At 39.4% G+C, this 10,701-nt stretch overlaps 1 long non-coding RNA gene across 1 annotated transcript; it reads left to right on the plus strand.

The window, feature by feature from the left end:
• Positions 1–1,291: 1,291 nt before the first annotated feature.
• On the plus strand, positions 1,292–2,285 carry LOC149106903 (uncharacterized). The gene is made up of 3 exons (XR_016209963.1): positions 1,292–1,377; positions 1,494–1,564; positions 1,898–2,285. It is a non-coding gene; the product is annotated as an uncharacterized LOC149106903 (long non-coding RNA).
• Positions 2,286–10,701: the final 8,416 nt, after the last annotated feature.

Genomic DNA, 10,701 nt, shown 5'->3' on the forward strand with positions numbered 1-10,701 from the left:
AAGAAAACGGATAGGGAGAGTTAGTATTTTCAACTTAAAATTGAACGTGTTCAAAAGCTGCCATCTAAAAAGGTGTCACTTCAGTACGTTGAAATCACTTGCGAGTCTATTGGGTGAAAGACTGTAATAAACTTCGTATTAGATGAATTAAACTGGATGGTCGAGCAACAATGGGAGGCGAGTAGCCCAGCAATTTCGACTGTGAATGCGCCAGGCTTAGGTTTGCAGGCGTTTTGAAGCATGTTTTGGAGTCCTACCTGAATCCTATCACGTGTAGCAAAAAGTGTTTCGGCCATGTAGGGAATGGCTATGTACAAGCAATTGCTTCAGCGGAAAGCTTGATATTTCTAGGTTCAGCATCATTAAAATACATTTTTGACTCGAAACATACAAAAGAGAACAAGACATACACAACATACAAAGAGAACGAGAATTTATTATAGTAATCTTAATAGAACATTTTCACTCACGTGGCTAGCATACATGTTACTTTATTGGAACAAAAGGACTGAGTTTTTACAGAAGAAAAGAGGTCAACTCCCACGCCAACGCTCTATCAGTTTAAGTTAAATTGCAGTTGCCATCGTTGTTTAGCGAAATGACAAAGAAAGCATTGTCTAAAAGTGATTCGTTCTTGGTGCTTTTAAACTTATCTTTTCTACCTACTACAACACGTGCGCCGCCACATCTGTTTTTCATGCGCGAGACGAGTTAGGGTGGAGAAGAAATGGCGGGTGCTTTAAGATGCTTTGCCAAAGAGATGCTATTTTTTTTCCTCACTTGTTTTCTCAAACGCCATACATATATATTCATAAGACGTTTTGAAAGACTGATGAAAGGGACTTTTAATGGTAAATTTCCATTTGTCCGTTTGACTATATATGGATTATCATAATCCGTAATCGACGAGCTAAACCAGAGTAGCTCGACTTACTACAGTCTAGACCCTTTCAACCGGTTAAACCGAAATTAAATCGATCTGACTGACAAGAGAAAAACCGTCTCAAGAAAAGAACAGAAAAGTTTGTAACGTGAGATAAATATAAGCGCTTCTTTATAGAAAATCCCATGTACTAACTGGTTTCCTGGTTTTGGTAAAATACAACAATATACTTGACTGTCCTAAAACTCTCAGGAAATGCTTAATCAAAGAAAGTCCCATAGATTACTGTCCCTATTCACAACCTGAGGAGACTAAAGATCTCTTTTAAGCTTCAGTTTTAGTTATGATCTTAAGCTTTTTCTATCGTTCTTTGATTGAAATGTTTTAAAATAAACCTTTCCCACTTTAATACGTTAAAGGAAGAGTTGACAAACCCCATCAAAAGTCAATCGAAATGTCTGACAAAGTCACCTGTTCAGTGTTTAACATAAATGGTATTGAAACTTATATCGACTATCACTGAGACAACCCAAGTCAATGGTTATAATAATGAAAATTTTCCTTTTCTGTTCGTTTTTTGTTATTTTTCTGGCGATGACTGTGTTTCTAGCTCTTGAAAGTGACGGATTTACAGCAGGAATGGGAGCGAATATTCCTGGCAGGAAAAGAAGTGAATTAAAGGTGAGAGATACATGAGTTACTCGGAAATCAGTGGAAACATCGATCTCGTTTATGTTATCTTTTTTTCTATTTATAATTCGGACAGGTTTATTTCCTCAGACTCTACTGAGAGATTTTATCAGATTTGTACCAATTTTAACGACTGCTTGCGCGAGTCGCATGAATTAAGTAATTACAATTTTTGGGCGTGAAAAGCAAATGTCCATTTACTGGCGCGCGCGATCGGCGGAGCGTAATCTACTTATGATCCTTAAGACAAACTACAAAAAAGGCCTAGCTCAAATAGAACTGTCTCATTTACTGTGCCCTTTTTAATCATTCTTGCTCAAACAGACTTTGCTGAAGCCATGTCATATACTTCGTGAATACTGCCAAGTCAGATCGGAACTAAACAACGGAAAGCATAGAGATCAAGCGTTGCTGTCTCCGCTTACGAAATCCAGGAGAGCCTATCAAATAAAACAATAAGTAAAGAAGGAACTAAATAGATATTATTAAGCGCAAAGGAGACTCCGTCGGAAAATGACTGTAGAGAAGTTGTCAGGGGATTCCAAAAATTGCGGGAACATCATTGATAAGTCCCTGCCAGCCTTCTTTACAGAGACACAAACGACCCTGTCAGTTATGAGCCTCGAGGTGTATTTATATTTTACATAGTCTTTACTCTTAATTCTTGTGATATATCTACATGTACGATATTGAAATAAAGTTATCTCTGGTATCTGCTTTAGTCTGTCTTATCTTATCTTATATAAATCTAAAGCAGCTGTCATTGGAAATAACAGAAGCCTAGTCAGTTCTTCACTCAATTTCTCCTAACATTGAAGCTGATAGTTTGTGTTTTCCCTCTGATGTGCCAGTCTTTTGGGTTTGTGGGGCAGTTGTTCGTCGAACTCGATTGTTTACAAACGTTTTCGTTGCGCAACGAAAGCATGTTGTGGTCGTCTTAAAAAAATAGTTTTTTTCTGATAAAAACAAGTTGTATGCCCCTTTTCGTCGACCTTTCATATTTATAAAGCTTAACTGAAGCACATAGAATTATGGAATAATTCTAAACAAAATCATATGGGTCGTTTTGTGTTTGATGAAGCTTCAGTAGTTGTTACAGTAGCCTCCGTTGTTTTTCTGCTGCTAATTTTCAATTAATCAATCAGGCAATCAATCAATCGCTTTATTAACGTGGTCAAAAATACAAAATACAAAAAACGTCATTGGAAGTGTATAAAGTTAAGATGAACAACAATTAAAAATGAATTACAAATTAAGATAGTTTGGTTACAATCATAGCGTAAAATGTAAAATTGTCATAAAAATTGTCACACATCTCACTCGCTCATAGTCCCGTGGGATTTATTGTTTTTGAATTGTTCTAAAAAGCTATATATGTTTAAATCCTCCTGGTTTCGTCTACTACAGAATTCCACGATTGCGATGCAGTGTATCCCCAAGATCTTTGATCCGGCTGTACTGGGCGATGCCAGGAGTTCCGTTTTTACGTGCTTTGTTTTTACGAATATTTTTATTTTGCTTCCTTTCCATGGCCTTACACTGAAGAATTATTTTAGCCAAAATAAACTGTCAATGAACAAAAGCAATGTTTGATTGGTTGGCGGGCCTCCTTTGCTAGTGTGAGTCCTGATCGCGGCCTAGTCCAGTTCCCAAACCTTCCCTCCACCCCCCTCCTCCCAATCCCTGCGCTACATGTACAATGTATGAATGTAGTAGTAGCGCTATCCACCGGATAAGTAAACCCCAGTGAATAGTTGCAGTTAAGTTTAGTTTACCAATACTTATCCACTGGATATTGATTTATCCAGATAATACAATACAATACAATACAATACAATACAATACAATACAATACAATACAATACAATACAATACAATACAATACAATACATCAATTTATATAGCGCTTATTTCCATAGCTCAATGGCGCTTTAAAATGTTTGCAATCAAAATTAAAACCACTTCTACTTAAATTGCAATATCATCATATATACGAATTAAAAAATGAAAAAGTTCCAGTAAAAAAAAAAATGTAACTAATTGCACCATAACGGTTTAAAATGTTTTACTGATCAAATTGCTGCCACTTAAAATTACAATATCATGTGAAGTATATATGAAATAATTCATATTTGAACTGCGGTTGTAGATGAAAGTGAAGAATGATCATCGCAGTAAATTGACCTCGCTCCCAATGTGTGGCTTCATAGCTCAGTTGATAGAGCATTGCACTGGTATCGCGGAAGTCACGGGTTCGAATCCCGTTGAAGCCCTGATTTTTTTCAGGCTTCTTCTTTCCAATTGCTTAAATTGGAAAATTTACTGCGATGATCATTCTTCACCTTCCTTTAAAATTACAATATCATTATAAAAGTTAAAGATTAAAAAAATGTTCAATAAAACAAAGACGCACCTAACCGCACCAGTGTGTCTCTTGGTATCTCTTAATCTTATTCTTTTTCTTGCGATGAACTAGATCTGAGATTGGCTGGGAGTGAGTTCCAAAGTTTGGGAGCGGCAACTTTAAAAGCTCTATCACCGTACGTTTTCAGATTAGACTTTCGTATCACTAGCAGATTTTTTGAGGAAGATCTTAGATTCCTGTTAGGTTGATTAGGTTGAAGAAGATCAGCCAGTTATTTCGGTGCCATGCCGTTCAATGCTTTATATGTAATGAGTAGAATCTTGCATGTTATCCGTTGTCTAATAGGTAACCAGTGCAGTCGACGTAGAACAGGTGTTATATGCTCAGTACTTTTAGGGACTGTTTACATTGAGGGAGGGTGCCCCGGCTAACCGGGCTACTCGGCTAGAGGGATTGACACATAGCCCGCCTTTACATCCAACTCACTTAACCGGGACAATGAGTGGGCTGCGTGGGCTATCTTTTGAGTGGCCGCTAAGCACAACAAACAAAATGGCCGACCAAAGAAATTATTTGACATCTTATTTCAGCTTCCTGCACGGGCACGGGTCTGTTCTCTGCCTGAGGCTCATCTATTACATTGATCTCTTCAGATTGACTGTCATTCTGTTCGGCAGATAACACTGGCAAATGGTAACTACGAAAAAATTCACCTCGTGCCGCCATGTTTTTGCGGTTTATCTCACCTCGGCTAGCCGGGATAGCCCGTCACAAACCGTTTACATGGTAAAAAGCTATCCCGCCTAGCCGGGTGCCCCGGGTAGGCGAGCTACCCTGTCTAGCATATAAACGCTTCAACGCGTTTTCTAAAGAAACGAACGAGAAGTTAGCCCTCCCAGGGTAGCTCGGTTAGCCGGGGCACCCTCCCTCCATGTGAACAGGCCCTTAGCCCTTTGAATACCAAACTTTCGCCAAAAAATACCGTTTTAAACCGTTTAGTCAGGTCTTCTAGCTGCCATGACGCTAAATAAGCCTAAGTTTTGCTAAGAAAGCTTCTTTTTTTTTTTTTAGGATTAGGCACAAAATTGAGCAAAATTTCAATTCTGGGCATGCGCATAAGCCAATTTTTTTTTCTTTTTTTTTTTTTTTGCCATTAACCGTTCTCAATTTTGTTTGTTGCCCCTTTCCTTTCTGGTTTTCTCGGCCCTTTTACATTGACTACCTTTTGCGTTGTATGTTCTTTCTGGCTGCCGTGAAAAGTTGGATGTTAACTACGGGCGAAGCCTAGAATAATAATAATAATAATAAATAAATATTTATATAGCGCCTATCCATGCCTGCTCTAGGCGCTGTACAATTCGCCAAAATGATCTGTACTAATCTTAATAATTAAAAATGTGCATTTAAGAAAGTAATAGAAAGTAAAAATCGCTAAGAATAATAAGTTTTCTTAAAAAGATGAGTTTTGAGTTTAGATTTAAAAGAACTTAGATTGTCACATGAGCGGATAGAAACAGGTAGACTGTTCCAGAGTTCAGGAGCGGAAACAGCAAAAGCTCGAGAACCATATGTCTTCAGGTGAAAATTTGTGGGGTTAAGAAGTAATAAGTGTGATGAAGCCTAGAGCAGGCATGGATAGGCGCTATATAAATATTTATTTATTATTATTATTATTATTCTAGGCTTCGGCTTCAGTGATCTCTCGATGGTTAGAGAGACAACATGGCGGTATGTCGTGTGATGCGAAGCGGCGTTCTTCTTCTACTCGTCTTCGTGTTTACAAGGGATCTTTCTAATTCTAAATGTCTTACACCGTTGGTTAACCAAGAAGTCAATAGCTCTGGGTTGGCTGTTGGACAGGAGCTCTCTTCTTTCGTCGGTTTTGAGCAGCCCGTGAGAAAGAAAACTTCTAGTGGGCGCCATTTTGGATTTTCCCTCACTCCTGTCGCCAAGGTTCAGCTTGTCAGGCTTACAAGATCTGTTCTTCTTGCAAGTTTACTGCTTCAGTGCAATGATATCTCCGTGAATCCTGGACCTTCCACTAAAATAACCTGTCCTCGGTGTCTCAAGACGGTCAGAAGAAATCAGGCTTTTGGATTTTGCGTTTTATGCAAATCGCGCTTCCATTTAAAATGCCTGGATGCGAACTTTGAATCTGGCTCGACTTGTCATTTCTGCTCAGTTCCATCTTCTGCTGAGCAACAGTTCGATGACAGTCTAAACGATAGCTTTGTTGTACCAGCAACATCTGATGCTACCCTAAAGTTGCGTGGTCTTAAGTTCATCCATCAAAACATCAGAAGCTTGAGGAAGAAGTTAAATGAACTTCGTGTTTTCATAACGCAAAGTCCACGAATTCACATCATAGCTTTAACTGAGACATGGCTCAACAGTAACATTTCGGATGCAGAAGTGTCATTGCCTGGCTTTACACTTTTTAGAAGAGATAGATTGGTGAGGAAAGGAGGCGGTGTAGCAGTGTTTGTCAGTGAGTCAATTAATGCTGTGCGCCGATCTGACCTCGAGATTGATGAATCTGTTTGGATTGAGATTTTTCTGCCTAAATCAAAAAGCATACTGTTTGGAACATTTTATCGGCCACCTTCAGAGTCAGAAGCCAGCCTGACGAAGATTATTTGGCTTGCTTTTACAACAGCCTGGACTCTGCCGCGGCTGAGGGAAAAGAAATTATTGTAAACGGGGACTTCAACTGTGATTATTTGCCTAAGAAACCAAGCTCTGAAACCAAAAAGTTGAAAGAGATTTTTAAAACCTTTGGTTTAACACAGTTGATTAATGAACCAACACGGTCTACGTCAACCACCGCTACACTTATTGACCTGTTTGCCACCACAAATCCACGAAACATTTCTCGAGCCGTAGTTGCTGAATCCTGTCTGAGTGATCATGATATGCTAATTTCAGTTCGAAAGATAAATAACTTCAAAGAACAACCTCGTGTGATAAAGTGCAGGAATTATGCTAAATACGATCCAACTAATTTCTGCAGTGATTTGAAGAAAATCCCCTGGGATGATGTGTTGAGTTCGACTAACGTCGAAGAAGCCTGGTCTTTGTGGAAATGCAACTTTACGGCTGAATGTGACAAACATGCTCCACTAATCGACAAAAAAGTTAGAGGACGTAATTGTCCATGGCTTACACTGGAAATCAAACAGATGATGAGAGCTCGGGATGCCAGTCTCAAGAAATATCGTAGATCAAAATTAGACACCGATTTGGCCGCATATCGATTACTCCGAAACAAAGTCAGTGCAAGGATTAAACGTGCTAAGGAAAGCTATAGTAGATCACTACTTGAAGAGAACAGCGGCGATTCTGAATCTTTCTGGAGGTCTGTGAAGAAAATAATGCCGGACACGAAACAGAAATCTATTCCGACCTGTATCAAGGCAGAGGGCAAGATTGTTACTGATAAACAAAGCATTTCAGAATTGTTTAACACTTACTTTACTTCTGTTGTGAACAAGTTATTTGAATCATGCCGGTATGCAAGACCAGTTTTTAATTCTACAACCGAGGAGCTGTTTACAAAGAATCATTTTGAGTTCACAGCAGTGGGTAAACCGTTTGTGCTTAAGCAACTTAAATGCCTAAAACTCAAGAAAGCTACAGGTCTAGATGGTCTACCTGCTAGACTTTTAAAGGACAGCGCAGTTGTGATAGCTGACTGTGTAAGACATTTGATAAATCTTTCTATTGAAACTGGTGCAGTCCCGTCTGAATGGAAGCAAGCAAAGGTTGTACCCTTGTTCAAATCTGGAAACAAAGATGATCTGGACAATTACAGGCCTATATCAATTTTACCGATCTTGTCGAAAATTCTGGAGAAAGCTGTCTTCCATCAGCTACATAGCTACCTATCAGAAAACTCTCTTCTCTCGCCTTATCAATCGGGGTTTCGCGCAAATCATTCAACTCAGTTGGCCGTTACCTTCCTTACAGATAAAATTCGTGGTCATATGGACAAAGGGCTATTGACGGGGGCAGTGTTTATTGACCTGAAAAAGGCTTTCGATACTGTTCCTCATGACGGTCTTTTAAACAAGTTGTACAGATATGGAATTCAAGACCAGCCTCTCTCGTGGTTTGAGAGCTATCTCACTAACAGGACTCAGAGAGTGTCCATTGAAAATCACCTTTCTTCTGCCGCCAACATCAGTAGCGGAGTACCTCAAGGTTCCGTGTTAGGGCCTCTCTTGTTTATTCTTTACATAAACGATCTTCCTTTGGCCGTTGGTCTGTCTAGTGTTATGTTATATGCCGACGACACCGTTATTTTTACTGCTGCTTCAAACATTGACCAACTACAGCTGAACTTAAGCCTTGATCTCAATAACGTCTCTAACTGGTTAACAGCAAACGGTCTTTTCCTCAACCTAAAGAAAACTGAGTATGTTTTATTTGGAACTCGGCAAAGGCTAGTCAGATCTGAATCTCATAGTCCGCTTTGCATGGAAGGAAAGGAAGTCAACCAAGTAAAGTCGTTCAAGTACCTAGGAGTCTTGCTAGACGAGTGTTTATCTTTCAACGATCACATAAGCTATTTAAGGTCAAAAGTTGCTAGCAGACTTGGCCTCCTGTCACGATTACGAGGTTGTTTAACCACGGAAGCAGCAAATAAGATCTATTTGTCCACGGTGCTACCGATATTAAGCTATTGTGATACGTGCTTTTGCCCTCTGGGAAGCACTAACAGAAAGACTCTTGAACGCCTGCAACGACGAGCTGCGAAAATCGTATACGGTTTTAAACCTGACATAGCCACGGAAACAATACTCGAGAACCTACGCTGGCCCTCTCTTACAAAAACCATGGAAAAGCACTGTGCACTGTTAGTTAACAAGTGCTTGGTCGGAGAAGTTCCTCTATACTTTAAAGACTATTTCCTGTTACGCTGCCAGAGCGACAACCAACATGTTTTTAACAGATGCACTAGATCGTCAATCACTGACATTATACTTCCTAAATTTCATTTAGATGTCGCTAAAAAGTCTTTTTATTATCATGGTGCATGCACATTTAATAGCCTTCCAACGAACATAAAGATTTTACCACCTAAGGAACGTTTCAAGGCTATCTCCGATTTTTTTTCTTAGGTTATTTTTTAGAACATTTTCAATTCTATATCCAATTTTTATGAGAACGCTATTACCTTTTTAAGCTTTTAAATTTTTTAAACATTTCAGCGTATCTGTTAAAGTAGTTAGTTTTTTTTATAGATATATATTATTTATACATGCTCTTTTTATTTTACGTTATACAGGGCCCCCGTTGATACCAGTCCTGCGACTGAAGGGGTCACCCTGTTTAAATATTGATTATTATTATTATTATGATCGGAGGATTCTGGAAGGTTGGTAGTACGCTACTAGATCTTGAATGTAGATAGGAGATTGTTGATGAAGAGCCTTAAAGGTAAGTAACATAATCTTGAATTTAATGCGTTCAGAAATAGGAAGCCAGTGTAATTCTTTCAGTATTGGAGTGATGTGGTCGTACTTTCGGGAACAGGTGATAAGTCGGGCAGCGGCGTTCTGAACAGACTGGAGCTTTTTTAAAGCACACTTCGGTACATTGTACAAAAGAGAGTTGCAGTGGTCGAGTTTGGAAGACACAAAAAGCATGGACCAGGATCTCGGTGGTTTTCGTAGATAAGAATTTCCTTATCCGGGAGATGTTGCGCAGATGATAAGAGGCTGATTTACAAATAGAACTGATATGCGGAAGCATAGTCATGGTACTGTCAAATATCACACCGATGTTTCCAGCAAATTGAGATGGCTGAATTATGTCTTGACCAAAACGGATTGGTGGTAGAGACTGCTGCGGGTTGTGTTTCGAGTATAGATAAAGAAGTTCCGTCTTGTCCTTATTCAGTTTTAGCTTGTTAAGAGACATCCACTTGTCAAGATCAGACAAACATTCCTCAATTTTTCCAACTGCATTAGTTAATTCGACGTCGTTGTTTGTTGAAAAAGAGATATATAACTGAGTATCGTCAGCGTAGAAGTGAAATTGCATTTCGTGGTACCGTAGAATGTCAGCCAGTGGTGCAGTATAAAGTAAGTACAGGATAGGCCCTAGGACCGAACCTTGGGGGACTCCACATTTAAGCTCACGAGACTGTGATTTTTTTCCATCGATTAAGGTAAATTGTGTGCGGTTTGTAAGATAGGAACGAAACCATTCAAGGGCAGTGCCACAGATTGAAAACTTGGATTTCAGTCTTGTTAGAAGAATGTCGTGATCAACAGTGTCAAAAGCAGCAGATAGATCAAGCAGCAGGAGTATAACACAGTGACGATCGTCAATGGCACGCAAAATATCATTGTGTACACGTACAAGAGCGGTTTCACTGCTATGAAATCGCTTGTAGGCTGATTGTAGCGGCTCATTAAGTTGGTTGGATTCCAAGTAGTCCTGAAGACGTATTGCAACAACTTTTTCGATGATTTTTGAAATGACCTTGAGATTTGAGATAGGCCTATAATTACTAAGGATTTCGTGGTCCAAGGATGGTTTCTTGAGTAGTGGCAGTAAGACGGCGGTTTTTAGTGAAGGAGGCACATATCCAGATTCCAGGGACAAGTTTACAATCCTGCAAAGCGTGGGTAGAAGCATGTCAAAATTTTCTTTTAACAAGATGGCAGGCAGAGGGTCCAGGCTACAAGACTTAGACACAACAGTGCGTGCAACCTCCGAAAGTTCAACGATTGAAGTAGGTGAGAAGGCATTTAAC

This window comes from Orbicella faveolata, unplaced genomic scaffold, assembly GCF_042242905.1.
Source record: "Orbicella faveolata isolate gen_17 unplaced genomic scaffold, um_ofav_v1 contig_3, whole genome shotgun sequence".
Taxonomy (NCBI): Eukaryota; Metazoa; Cnidaria; class Anthozoa; order Scleractinia; family Merulinidae; genus Orbicella; species Orbicella faveolata.